The following is a 15078-nucleotide window of genomic DNA, read 5'->3' as shown; positions in this document are numbered from 1 at the left end:
CAGGCACACACAGCGAAGCATAGAGCAGGCAGTGAGAAGTTAGGAGGGGTCTGAAAGGCTTAACCCCTGAGCCAATGAGAGCAGTTCATTTTTAAATGCTTTCTGCAACCTGGGCAAGGAAGATTTGAGACTTGAGAATGCTCTGGGCTTACTCCAAGTATCTGTATAACATTAATTTAGTGGGGGCAGGGGCTGATTTTCTATTAATAAAACCAGAGTCATTTGTTAATTTAGTCCCACTGGCTGGTTTATTTTAGCAGCATAGTTTCTACTTTTCTTTATTCTTGCTCTCCATTTCTCTTTTGCAAATCTCTGAACCAAACAATCTCTTGAAAGTCATACTAAGGGGTTAAAGGTTAGTTAATAAATCTTCTGCTCTCATTATCAGCACCATGTCATACATCCTTAGGTATCAGAATGTCAACTGATTGTAACTGTAAAGTCGGTGGTGGTAGGTTTTTCTTTTTAATTTTTGCCTGAGGATGTTGGCTACTTTGAAAGGAGCAGAACAAATTTCCATTGTCACTAGTTATGTGAGGTCCTAGATGGAAACCTAAAAAAAAAAAAAAAACAGCTCTATATTACTGGTTTATTCTAGCTATACTGGAAGACCTGTCTTAATTGGCACCATGGAAAGCCTTCCAGCTGGCTGCCTCTTAAATGACCATCTGGCCTGGGTAAGGATGGGGGGAGAATGCCCTATGGGTTTAAGGGTACCACTCAGGAGTAGACACTTCCTCTCCCAGATTGGCCTGGTGGAAAAAAAAAAAAACTGAACTGAATGTCCCAGCTCATTTCTGCATTGGGAAGCAGGTTTCCTTGACTACCCCCCACCACCTCCCCATGGACCAGATGCTAGAGCTGAGAGTGGCGCTACCATACCTACACCCAATGCTTCCCTTTCTGCATTCGTGTTCCCTATACTAACAGTGGTGTTTCATCAGGGCTTGAGACAGAGTCACTCAGACCTGGGAGAGAAGGGCAGGTTTGGCATACACCAGGGATGGACATGCCGAGAGCAGGTTGCAGGAGACAGACCTATCCAAAAGCAAATTCATTCAACCAAACCCATATGCTGGAGACACATTAGCTCCTACCTGTCCACTTTACAGCTGCATTTTGGGGGTCTCAGCAGGGAGAGGAGGCTGAACAGAAGCTGCTGTCTAGTCCCTACTCCCACTCCTCTTCTTAGTGATGACACTCTCTGAATACTCCAGACACACCCCCACTTCTTTCATAAACTGTAAATACTCTGAAGACATTGGGGGAAATAAAAAATCAGATCACCTTTGGAAACATTAAGGTTTGTACAGAAACCAGGAAATGCAGCATTAATCCTAGGAGACTAAACAAGCTGTTAAAACAAATCTGGCATTTGGGTTTATTATCTGCCTAGCCCATGAGAGAATACTTGGGTAGGAAATATACACGTGACTCACAAACTGAAACAAGATCTATGCCAGAGAACAGAGAGCGAAGGTCTTTTTCTTTTATCTGATATATGAGTCTCTGAGTGAAATACAGAGGAGACATTTTTAGAGAGGGAACGGGTGGTGGTGCTTTAAACCCTTACTTCAGGGGCTCTCAACCAGGCATGATTTATTCCCCTGGAGAGGTTTGGCAATGCCTGGAGACATTTTTGATTGCCAATGGGGGTGCCAATGGCATCCGATGAGTCTAAAGGCCAATGGCAGCTAAATAACATACAACACAGAGGACAGCCCCCGAAACAAAGATTCATTGGCAACAAGATGGCAATAGCGGCCTCGAGCAGTGGTTCTCAATTTTTAGTATGCATCAGAACCTCCCCACCCCCCCCCAAGACTCGTTGCCAGTCCCATAGCCAGAGATTTGCACCTCAGTAGTGCTGTGATGAAGTCTGAGAATTTGCTTTTGTAACAAGTTCTCAAGTGTTTCTGAGGCTACAGTTCTGGGGACCACACTTTTGGGAGGCCCTGCCCCTAGTTCTCCACCCTAATTGCCCTTTCAACTATCCACCTACAGGAGAATGCAGGGAGACCCCACCTTAGCCCAGAGCACTCAGATGCTCCCAATGCTTACAAGAGGAGGCAGCAAGAGCCTCCCCTTTAAGCAAAGAGACTTCCCAGAGACTTAATTAAAGTTTGGGAAAGTATCCTGGGAGGCAGGGGTGGGAGGGGGGTCAATAAAATTGATCCAAATAAATTCTTTGCACATACAAAATAAAACTCACATGCACAAAAAGAAATTTGATCAATAAATTAGTAAATTCAGAGTGAGGAGGGAGTAATTAACAGGCCCATTTAAAGTGCAGAATACATTAAATACAGAATGAGTGACTCCACCGGGACCACTGAAGCAGGAAACACCGATGCGTTTGAGAGGCCTGGAAGATTAGAAACATATTTCAATAAGGAGAAAAGAGGAGACAGAGAAAGGAGAACCCAGAGTGATGAAGATGCCAAGGGAAGCATGTATCGGAGCCTTGATGTTGAAATCCTATGAAGAGTTTAACAAAATTGTGGCCGTGTGCTTGCGTATCTCCCAGGCACAGGAAATTTTTAGGGAGTCCTCCACAAGAGCAATCCAGGCCACACCTGGTTCTGAGCAGTTATTATGTCAAGTGCCTTTATATCAGAATAACAAAAGCTTTCTCCAGTGAGCTGGCCCAGAGGCAGACCTCACTGACCTAGGGCAACTCTGAGTGATCCTGGATGTCCTGGCCCTTTATAAGATCTCCTGCCAGGAAAACTGAGGCCAAATCAGACTCCATTGCCAGGTCAAGCCAGAGCTGAGGGCCATACAATTCATGGAAGTCAAGTTCTCAGGCAGTTTACTACTGAAAGCAAATGAAAGGTTGTCCTGCCTCGTGCAGACACCCACTTACTGAACACATTTTCCCCAAGAGGTAGGCATGAAGGAAACCAGGTAAACTAGTAGCAGGACCATTGAGGTATAAAGTGCCACTGAGAGGAGCTGGGATGTACCTCACCATTAGGGTAAATGTATAGTGGCCCTTCAATAAATGTCAGATTCCTTGCTTTCAAGTTGATTTCAGAGTCTAGATCCTCTTTTCACCCATAAGTGGGTCCCTCCGGGTTTCTGCTAGCAATGTAAAATTAAATTAGATCATTCATGAAAATGAAGCATTGTGATCATTCCTTTAGATCTAGTGGAGAACCAGATCACAGCCAAGAACTGCAACATCCAGAAACAAGGAGGCTTCCTTGCCTTTCTTTCATACCCAAGACATTTAGGAAACTCCAGTCCTATCTTACCTTCCTCTAAGAGAGCTCATTCCAGCTCCATGAACTTCACTCTGGATGAGTGAGGAATGGGGGAGTGATTTTTGCCTTCCATGGAGCCCTGAGCCTTTATGAATCTTTCCAGTCCAGGAACCTAACGTTGGTACCAGGGAAGGAGCCCAGAATTCACTTCAGAAGGCCCTGGGGGTGCTTAAGGTCTGAGCTTTGCTTCCTCCCAGGAGTATCAGGGTCCAGGCTGTAGCCTTTTAGCAGAGCAGGTAGAAGGTTAAAGCTGTGGGTAAAGGTGCTCCTCTGTTTTTCAATTTCCCTCTGCCACTTTCCATCAGGCCTTCCTCATTAGCTGGATGGGAAGGTCCGCAGAGCTAAACCAGCAGCTGATTCCCTCAGGGGATCTTTCAGTTCTAGCTTTCCCAGGCTTTAGGCTTAAAAAGCAAAGCGCCTCCAAGGATGAGATGACTTGCCACACATTTTGCCTGACACCTGGCTATAAGGAGAGATGGCTGAAACCACTTTCCCAGAGCAGCCCTGAAGCAGTCACATCAGTGACGCCTTCAGCAGCCTTTCCTCCTACTCAGGTGCAGATCCTGCCACAGAGCCCAGGGGTGAATTCTCAGTCTAGTGAGTCCTTCCAAATGGCTGGTGAGGCCTTCGACTCCATCACAGATGGCTCCCATGAGCCTCTCAGCGGGAGGTCAGTGAAAAGGGATGAAGCTGCCTGCTCCCAAACTCTCAGAGGGGAGGGACCCTTGCAGGTCAGGCAGTCTGCTGTGTTTGGACTACAATATCCCACAGAGAGAGGCATCCCACCTCAGAACACCTTGACTGGGAGGAAGCCCATCACCCTTCCACTGGTGAACAGCAAGAATGGTTAGAAGGTCGCTATTTTACCCAACCCTCATCTGCCTCCCTGTATTTCCTGGGGACCTGCATGGAATGTGGGTGCTGATCCCTGCTATCTGATGCTATTTCCATTTGTGCACTGTGTCTTTGCGGCTGTACCAACGGTTTGTGAGGACATGAACTCCTCCTGTAACTTTTGCATCCACACAGTGTTAGTGACCAGCTCTAAGGCTGCTGGGTAGAGTTCTTAATTGTGCTGAGTTTCTTCATTTGTGGTGACCATCCCCTCCCATACCCCTCCCCCTCCTTAAGCCTGAATGACACTTATTCCACCTCCACCCCTTGCTCATACCAGGACCACTCTAATGTGTAACAAAGCTCATGGTCATCCTTGAACGTCTACAGCAAAGAAAGTGATATGCCTGAACTTCAACCACATCATTCCTCCAACACACACACACACACACACACACACACAGAGCTCACTACCACCACCCATCTCAGGAAACATGAGCATAAACAAATTTTAAGGGTACCCTTGAAGGAGGAAACAAATCTTAATATGCAATATAGAATCCTGAAAAGGGCGCATGGATCAGAGAAAGCAAGAGCACTTCAGATTTCTTGCCCAAGGGCAGTATCAGCACAACAGCAGGTGCATCTCTCTCCCTGAACCTTTTCTAACCGTGAGTTTGTCTGCACATCACTGCAACACAGATCCCTCCTCCAAAGGGCCAAATTGACCATCTCCAGGTCATCGCAATGCCGCCTTCCTGGGCTGTTGTTCTGCATTTGTTCTCCACAAATCCAACTCCTACCACCCTTCCAGCCCAGTGTCCCATCTGACAGCTTTCAGAAAGTGTACCCCTTTCCTGAACTCTGTGCTTCTCTAGCCAACACCTTGCATTTGAAATAACAATAGGAATGGAGGAAAACATGTTTGAATAAACATGTTCATGGTTTGTTTCCTCATGCAGACTGCAGCCCCTTCACAGCAGACCATGAGGAATATTTCTGCATTTATCAGAAGATCTGGAACATGCAAGGGCACACAGTGTTTGGTTTAGAAACATCTGGCGAGGAATGCTACCAGTGAGCCAAGTAGACAGTTACACCTGATTCCTGCATTATCCCTACATTGTTTGACACCTACTAAGCATAAAGCACCCATCTGTCATAGTGGAAAGGCAAATTCCCTAGCAAAATGATGCCCGTTATCCTTGCAAACATGCACTGTGCTCTTCACTGTTGTGTTCTTCACTATCCCCCCCAGTGAATTCCTCGTGACCCTTTGTCAGTGTGGCCCCCACAAGCTGTGTCTCCCACAGTGGAGATGGGTGTGCCCAAATCATTCACAATCTCATACTTGGGACACAGTTTTTGTTAAAATTGACAGGCGAGGCTAAAGGTACAACTTGGAAGAAATGCCACTTTCAAGAGCAAACCCTGGGGAGTTCTCACAAATAGCCAGCCAGCCTACTTTCTAAGGACCTTTCTTAAAGTAAGCAAGGAAATGAGCCCAGAGGTAAGCGAGTCTGGGCAGAGGGCTGGCACAGTGCAACCACTCCTGAGGAGGCTTCATCAGGCACTGGAGCATGGTGTGTGCAGAACATGGCTTCTGAGGACCAGTGGGCAGGACAGGCAACCATTTGTGTGTTAAGAATATGCCTCCCTCAAGGCCTTTTTCACATCGTGTCTGCACCGGGTCTCGCCTTCTTAACCCCTCATTACTAGGTCTTCTCCACCTTCAGGCCTCAGTCTAAATATTCAATAAGCCTATCTAAAAGAACTCCTACACCAAAATTCCTTTCCTCAGTTTTCTTTCATAGCACTTCTAATGAGTTGTAATTTTTAAAATATTTTCATTAATGTATACTCTATTGTCTCTAAATATTTATATTCTCTACATATTCAGAATATAAAATCCTCCAGTGAGGACATGGCTGTATCTGATGCACTCCCCCGCTCATTCCCCACAATATCATGTGCAATTAAGACTCAAAAAATTGGAGGGATAAAGGATTACGTGACAGCATGACGGAACAGAAACCAGGAAATTTCAAGTCAAGTGAGCTGGGTTCCTGTGGCAGCTTGCCATTGACCAGCTGTGTTTCACTGGACAAATTGCAATCTCCTCGAGCCTCAGTTTCCTCATTTTATATGAAGTAATATCAATTATCTCAAAATACTATTTGGAGATAAAACAATAAGAATGGATGAGAAAGTACTTAGTAGCATGTAGAGTTTATACAAATATGATTTTAGTATTGAGGTGGCCAAAATCGTACCTCTGCTTTCACTCTTGGATGCCTACCTGGAATCTTGAGATGCCTTAAGCTTAGAAGGTTTTTGGAGAGCAAGAGTAGGGCAGGGGTAAGATCCCTGGGGGGGTGGGCAGGACGGTGAGCTGATAGGCAGAGGAAGACAGAAAGGGAGGTGGACGTACCAGCAACACACTTCCTCTCTTTGGCCTGTGTGTATCTCAGGGACACGACTTTACTGAATCCATGCGTGTGCGCTGGAGAGAGCAGAGGGAAGCCAGAGAGCAGGAAACGGACGCCAAGGGAGCTGTACTTAATCATAATAACCATTAGTATTGACTTTGGTGCCATCTTAAAGGAGCCATTTGTTATAAGAACCAATAGTCAAAACCCCAAGTCAGCCAGGCTTTGTCTTATGAGCTAAAAATAATGGTATTTTGCTGTTCATCTGTTTTAATTTTCCAAATTCAAATGCAATTTGAAATCAATTCAAAAATTGATCTCTTTCTTCTAAACAAAGAGACATTAAAAGGAGAAAGGAAGGAAGGAAGGAGGAAGGACAGACAGACTGGGCTTTTCAGTGGGTCACGTAATAACACCTAAAAAGCAGGAGCCCCAGGCTGTAATTATTCCCCTAACTGAAAAAGATGAAAGGAAAATGGGTAAGAATTATGACCACATGAACAATATATAAACCCTCTCCAGAGCTAGGCCAGCAAATCACTTACCTGCAGCTTCAACGATGACTTGTAAAAGCTGGAAGAAACACAGTTAAGGTCAAATGGCTGGTTTTTAAACTACCACCTCATTTTAATCAGCTCCCCATGACACGTTGTATCTCCAGCTGGCAAACTGGCTAAGTAAAATTAGTTTGCTCTTTTTCAAGTAGCTTGAAAGCAAAGTGGAAACAGTTGAGTGATCTTACAGTGAAGGTAGTTTGGAAAAGGTCAGCAGATAATTTTCCAGGCAGGATTTGTGAGGGTTTCTAAACTGTTGTATGGTCACTACAATCCAAGGTCTGGCACTCTATCTCCAGGACACCTTGGTTGTGCCAGGTTCCCCAGACTCCAGGGCGACTGAATCAAAATAGCCAAATTCACAATAAACAGGTTGATAACCCGGATCACCAAGTTATTCATAGGTGATAGGACTATCCAACAACCAGAAAGCAGGTCCACTATCCTGGTCACCAGGAAAGACCCTGACGTCGTTATACAAGTCTTTAAGAAGAGAAAATGATAAACTGCATCCATGTTAATGGATAGATAAACTGCATCCATGTTAATGTAGGTTCAAGTCTTCGTGTACTGTAATTAATAATTAGTTTGGCCTTGATTTTTCTGACCTGTATAAGAGAATAATATTTACCACTTAGCATTTTTTATGTTCGAAAACCTTTTAATGAACTGGAGAGCATGATGCAAATGGAAGTGGTTATTTTTTTTCAAGCAATCTGGTACACATAGAATCCTAGAAAGTTCTGTAAGCAACTTTACCCCAGCTGATGGAACATAAATTTCACTCCCCCTACTTCACCTTTATGAGAATTCAAAGTCTCCACACATTATCTCTGTCCCTTGGACACAAAGAAAAATCCCAAATCTCTAACTCACCTTTTTCAAAACTTATCAGACACCAAGAGCTTCCATCATCCTGAGATGTCCTCATGAGAGACACATGTGGAAATTGGCACTACTGTGGGTTATCACCCACGAATTCCCTCTGAGATGGATGGCCTCCTGTGGATATTTCCCTGTCTGGTACTCAGACACACCCCCACCTGGGCAGCGCACCGTCACAGCTCTATCCATCTTAGGGGTGCTGCTGCGCTTAACCACTCCAGGAAGATTCATGTTGCCTTTCATTACACAGGGAGTCCTTTTCTGATCTGATCCCAGAATCTGGATTTTTCCCCTATTGAGAACTGTAAGGAACTGTCTCTCACAGCCAGGACAGGGAGAGGTGGAATTGGGAGGGGCAGAGACAGCACAGAATGGAAGGTTCTAAACCACTGGAGATCTAATGAGTTCCCTGGGACAATGAAAACTAGACACCATTGATTATAGCAAGAATTGGAGGCAGAACAAAAAGTCACTAAGGCAAAGTTCAGAAGCCAAGTGGGAAACCCACCAGGGACTGCCCACCGTCCTTGGAATCAAATCCAACTGTGTGCCATGGCCCATGAGGTGCTGGTGGTCCAGACTCGGCCTGCTTCTCCGCCTCCTAGCACAAGCTCACCTCTCCCCGGCTGCTAGATTCATTCCGTTCAGCCTGACCTTCTTTATATTCTCTGCACCTGCCAACTCAGTCCCGGCTTGGAGCCTTGGCTCCAAGCAAAAGCCTTGGCATTTGCTACTCCTTCTGTCTGGGACTCCCTTCTCCCATCTCTTTGCCTGGCCATATCCTTCCCATCACCAGGTTTCGGCGCAGTGTTATCTCCCCAGGGCGGCCTTCTCTGCTGGCATTTCTACTAATGTTGCCCTCTCCCTCAGCCACTCTCTCCCATTACCATGTTTCACTTTCTTCATAGCGCTTGCACTATACTCCTTTTCTCTTTATTGTCTGATTCACCTGCCAACAGATGACAGAAAACCAGAATAGGTGAAATTGAAGAGCTGCACATCACAGCAGTTAACAAACAGGCTATGGGAAAGGCAGATGCTGGAAGCCAGGGGAGGAAGCCTCGTCTTGCGCATGTACATGAGCAGGCAGGGACTATCCAAATGGACTGGGAGCCACGGGAAATAGCATGCATGGAGTGCCTGTCATGCACCAGCCACTTTCCATCCATTATCACAGGGGGCTTGCAAAAGATTGAACACACTTTGGAGGGCCTCAAGAAACACCCATTCCCCACCTCTTATCTCCATGGTGCGAGGGCTACTGCGCCAAGGCCCAGAAGGGAAAAGCATTAGAATCCCACATTTGCTCCTCTCCAACAGAGGAAGAGCGAGCATTAATTGGGTCATATTAACCAGAAGGTGGGGTCACTTCATTGAAAGGATAATGTGGGCCTTGTATCATTTCTCCCTAGTATTTTTTTTTTTTAACTTCTGGTCTTCATTCTGTAAGCCCATCTGGATGGGGACACTCAATACCAAAACTCCTTCATTCGCTTGGGATAGTCAGAAGCTGCATTCTATCTCATGCCTAAAAACCATATCCTCTAGTCCATCTTTAACAGAGAATCTTGTTTTTTACAGTACAAAACACAACAAAGCAAAAGCAGACAATTATAAACCAGAGACATCCTGCAGGGGCGGAGGAGGGAGAGGGAGCAAAGAGAGGAGGGAAGAGCACAGGGGACTGTGGTGATGGTGCACAGGTGCCTTGGGGAAGGAAATTCTATGGGGACTCAATCTGAGGGGGTGGGGGGAAGCAAACAATGTTTAAAAAAAGAAAAAAAGAAAACATTACTAAGGAAATCACTATTACAACTGTAATATTTTGTAGAATTGTATTGGTACAAAAAATGATGAATAATTTTGCAAAGATTATATAATCTTTTATTCTTTCCTTAAGATATTAAAAATTGTAAAAGGTTATTTATCTTTACCATCACTAATAAATAAAACATTTTATTAATTACATTTCCTAAATACACATTTAAACCATAAAAAAAAGAGAGAGAATCTTGTTTTTTAGATACAAGCAGGGAGACAATAGAGTGTATGGATTTTGATCCTGAATCTGCCACCTCCTGTCTGACCTTGGATAAGGCAGTCAACATTTCTGTCCCTTCATTTTCTTCGTATAAAATAAAAATATTCTTAATACCTACTTCATAGGCTTGCTCTAAGGATTAATATAATACAAAATAAAATATCTAGCAAACTATTAATATATTTTATCATCACTGACAAGAGGCAGTAAAGGTGAGACATTGATATATATCTAACTCCTTGTGTTTGTTGTCAATTGCCTAGATCCCAGCAGGGTAGACAGGTAGACAGATTAGCCTCACAAACCTCCAACATGGCACAGAAAACTTGGGAAATAAAAACAGAACAGCATTTAGAGACCAAAGCGCGGTATAAGGAGAATGAAGCTTTTGGTGGGCCTCACCAGCACTGGTGTTTGGGACCTCACCTGTGGCTTCATTTGGTCTCCTCAGGGTTGGGTCTGGGGCTGGGACTAGCAAGTAAAGAGCTTCATTATATGTCTGGGGCCTTGTAGGGATTTGGCCTTGGGGAGAGGTCAAAGGGAGCTCTCAAGTCAGCGGGCCTGTAGACTACAAAGGCAGCAGAATTTTTGTGAGCTTCAGAATCCCCTGGGAAGAGAACAAGGTCCTTACTGAGTTAGGGATGGCTCACCTCAAAATAAGGAGGCCACAGGGGCAGTTGTAAGCACTACTTGATGTCTACTATGTGACTATAACTAATAAACTCATCCCTTTCTGGTTTTTTCTTTGGGGGTATCCAGTTTTTTTTCTTTTCCTTTTTTTTTTTGGGGGGGGGTGGGGATTCCTCTGTTGTGTTTCTCAGCTAGGACTGTAGTCCAAAACTTTAACCTACAGCACAGCTAGATTCCTTGTCAGTTAAAGAGCAATAATGTAAAATATGGGGTTTTTTAATCTTTAGTATTAGGATTTATTGGATTTACATAAGCTGTTCCAAATTCTATCTCCATTTCTTGCCTCAAATAGCCTGTCAGATCAAGAAGGAAGATTTAGAGGGAAAATCCTTGGGTCCATTTGGAATGTCCTCACAGTCCTAGAGTCTCTTTCCCCCCCTCGACTCAATCTGTATAGGGGGGCGTATGCAGAAGCATATGAATGCATTGTGAAACTAATGATAGCAGCTTTATAATCAACCAGGAGTAAGAGTTGTCTTTTTCTGATGTTTGCCAAGACATCACAGGTAGTGAGTAATGGCCACTTACCGATAATGCCTCTTCCCCATTCTCCTTCTACTTCTTCATCTCTCATCCAAGTCTCTGCTGCCTGCTTAGTCAACATACATCAACTATAAATAGTCCCCCAATATTTCACCTTGGTTACTTTTCTCTTTTCCTACCCATGCTGAGTAGACACATCCACTGTCAAAAGTTCAGCTCTCAACTCCAAGCAGATGTCTCCCTCACTGGGTCCTACCGGCAACTGTATTTCAGGTCCACCCTTCACACGTTCTATATGCAGTGTTGTGCTGGTAAATGTTTGACAAGTGCCTTATGGCAAGGGTGAGGAAACTCAGGTTTCTAGCTTTAGCCAATTCCCATGCTCTCAATACTCCTACCTTGGCCAGTGTGAAGCTACCATTGTGAGGTCACTGAACCCACAATTGAGGAGAAATATGCGTAGTCAGTTGTGGGGACCTGGTTTGTGACATCACTGTAACTAGGTGATCACCACTTGACAGTTCTGCTGTTATCTCAAACTCAACATCTCCAAAAATAAGCATCTCTCCACAATTCTACTCAAATTAACTTCAGTCTATGACATTTTTTTTTTTGAGGGGAACTGGTATTTCTCAGATGTTAGTTTCCTTAAGGACACTTCCACAATATGGACGGGCTCCCTGGAACCCTTCACCCACTTTTCCTCAAGGTATGACTTAGCTTACCATGAGACAGATGAAGAAATTGTTCAGCTTGTTTCCTTCTATGCCAAAGGTCAGCAAACTCCAGCCCATGACTCAAACCCAGTCCACTACCTCTTTTGATAACTCGAGTTTTACTGGACACAGACACACCTGACCCTTTGCCTATTGCCTATGGCTGCTTTCACACCCCAGAAGCAGAGCCAGGTACTTGTGACAGAAACCAACCACACAGCCTGCAAAGCTCCAAAATACTTACCAGCTGGACTTCAGCAGAAAAAGTTGGATGACCCCAGTTCTGAGGCTTTCTCTTTCAAATACGCCTGCTCTAAGAGAATGATTTCCCTGCTCTCAGCCTGTTGGGACACTTACAGAAGGAGCGGTATGCCTGGTGTGGAAGACTGCAGTTGTTTTTGTGGGTCAATTACTGTGTGGGGAAATCCACATTCTTTACAGGGTACATGCAACTTGGTCTTCATTCATTTATCGTGTCTTACTTCTTAGCTGGTCCTGAGTTCCACTGGGGAACCAAGAGTAATTATTTATTAGTAGTGCCTATTTTCTGATTTTTCCAACATAGAAATATTTAATTCCTCTTAATTCTTTACCCTTTCATCTACATTATACTGGCATGTCTGCCCTTCAAAGTATCTCACAGCTTCTGTCATTATCCAGACTCTTATCCTCTAACATATCTGGACTTCTTCAATAGCCCCTCCTCTCTAATTCTTACATCCTTTCCTAGTCTTTCTGCCTCCAGTCTCTCCTCATTCAACTAGCACTCCACCTGGCACCGGGAAGAAGAAATGAGTAACTGCCCCACAAGGAGTTTACCACCTGTCAAGGGCAAAAGACAAGTAAACAGGCAACTGCAGTGTGAGAAACACCATGTTGGGCTAGTACTATTATTATCAGTAGTATGCTACTAGGTCATTATTCGTCATAAGACAGTTTTCAATACAATCTGGAGTTTTGTAGATCATGGGATCCAGTGTCAGACAAACTAGATTCAAATCCCAGGTCTACTTCTTGTGAGCTGTGCAATTTTAGGCAAGTCACTTAACCTTTGGGCCTTGGTTTCATCAACTGTATAATGGATATAGTAAGAACAATCAACCTTATAGGGTTATTGACAGAATTTAATGAATTTGTATAAAAGATTGAGCAAAATGCCTGTAAGTGCTGGCTTACATTGCAGCTGTTGGCTGCTAATCTTACCATAAAATGCTTTCCCAAATTAAGTGAATAAACCTCCTAGAAACAAAACACAGGGCATATGCATTCTGATAGAATGAATCACTAAAAATGGGTCAAAGCATGGGTCAGGCATGGAAAGAAAAACCCTAGGGAAGGAGCTTGAGCGAGGGGACCCAGGGACCAGCCTATGAAAGACCCTACTATAAAAGAGGACTCCTAAAATTTAGAGCACTTGACACAAGCTTGTCAGCTTCACAGCTTTGTTTCTGACCGTTTCTCGCAATGATTGTAGTACCTTTGCGTGATTCAAGTTGTGCTCTAAGAAAAAGCTAACGTTGCATTTTTGAAAGATTCCCATTTGGTTTATTAAGTAGTCAACTTCCTGATGCACAGAGGACAAAGCACTGAGGGGCCCTCTGAAGCCAATTAAAGCCCAAATGGCTGGATTACTGCAAAGAATAGGTACCCAGGGAAAAGCCTTCCCTTTCTGAGGCTACCTCCCACCAATCTACTAATTAGGCTGGGGAGATAAAGGGCTGCTGAGGAGGAAGCCAGGAAATTCCAGCCTACAAATGGATAAGGAAGTCTGGGGGCCAAAGGAATATTAGGTGGAGCTCAGGATGTCCCTCAGTGAGTGTTAAGCAGGAACTAAGCAAGCACAAGTCACCATTTCTGGCCCTCTGCTGACTGGAAACTCCAGTCATCTGCAGAGGCCCAAAGTCAACCTGTAATGCTCTATAATGTGGATTGTCCACACCTACTTTAGAAGCCAGAGTGTCCACCCTCTGAGTCTCAGAATATTCTCAAGATGCCTAAAGTCATTGATACTCACCAGAGAATCATTTTAATGTTCAGATGAATCAAGCATAGTACAGAAAATAAAGCCCCCAGAAGATCAGACTGGGCTAACGAGATCATTTTAGTTCCTTTACATATTATATGAAATTGTATTTCAGATACACATTGTTCTTTCCACACCAAGCTGAGAGCTCCTTGAGTTGTGGAATGATCCCTTACTCGATTTCGCTAGTACTCACTAGTGCCTAGTGCAGTGCCTGCACAAATTAGGTGCTTGACACATATTTATTGACTTAAAATGTGTTTGCATCTCAAAAAACGGCCAAGAATGGGAGAAGAACAGAACTAGGAAAGCAGCTTCTAGTCATCTGCAGCAACATTCCTTCTCCTTTTTTTTTTTTTAAGATTTATTTATTTATGCACACAAGAGCTGGGGTACAGGCCAAAGGCATGGGGGGGGTCAGAGGAGTCACCAGAGACAGAGTGGGGAACAGAACAGGCAGATTGATCAAAGTACAATGCTGAGGGGAGCAGCGGGTGAGTCAGTAGAGGTCTGCTGCACCATGTGGGTTGCTCCCTGGCTGGCCGGGGGATCGAACTCATGCTACAGTGGCTGCAGATAGCTTCATAGGTTATGTCTTAACCCCTTGTGCCACCAGGGAGGCCCAATAGTTCTTCTCTTTTTAAATGTTCTGCTCTATTACTTTGACTAAAGAGCTCTAGCACACCAGAAGTTATTCAGCAAGATATGTGACAAGTTATGCAAGAAATACGATTCACTGGGATTTAGACTTCCTTGTATTTTTCTATCTTCAAAAATGGCCTGAATTCTAAAAAATATCCTCTAAGAAAGACAAAATAGAAGACATGTAAAGTTGTTATCTTTTTTAAAGATTTATTTACTTATACATTCAAGAGTTGAGGTACAGGCCAGAGGTGTGGGGGTGTGAGAGGATTCACCAGAGACAAAGTGGGGAACAGAACAGGCAGACTGACTGAAATACACTACTGAGGGGTGCAGTGGGCAAGACAGGAGAGGTCTACTGCGCCATGTGGGTTGCTTCCTGGCCGGCCGGAGATCAAACTCGTGCTGCAGAGGCTGCCGATTGCTTCATAGTGTGGTGCTTAACCCCTTGCACCACCAGGGAGGCCCTAAATTTGTTATTTAATTGCTGTTTTCCAAATAATCTGAGATTCAGA

General features: G+C 44.3%; 1 long non-coding RNA gene across 1 annotated transcript; it reads right to left on the bottom strand.

The window, feature by feature from the left end:
* Positions 1-241: 241 nt before the first annotated feature.
* On the bottom strand, positions 242-11571 carry LOC119246532 (uncharacterized). Its single transcript, XR_005125519.2, has 3 exons — positions 11228-11571; positions 1098-1252; positions 242-553 (listed from the first exon to the last, which is right to left on the bottom strand). It is a non-coding gene; the product is annotated as an uncharacterized LOC119246532 (long non-coding RNA).
* Positions 11572-15078: the final 3507 nt, after the last annotated feature.

This window comes from Talpa occidentalis, unplaced genomic scaffold, assembly GCF_014898055.3.
Source record: "Talpa occidentalis isolate TD23 unplaced genomic scaffold, MPIMG_talOcc4v2.1 talOcc4.15, whole genome shotgun sequence".
Classification (NCBI taxonomy): Eukaryota; Metazoa; Chordata; class Mammalia; order Eulipotyphla; family Talpidae; genus Talpa; species Talpa occidentalis.
Note: the sequence above shows the minus strand (reverse complement) of the source record. Positions and strands in the feature narration are given on the sequence as shown.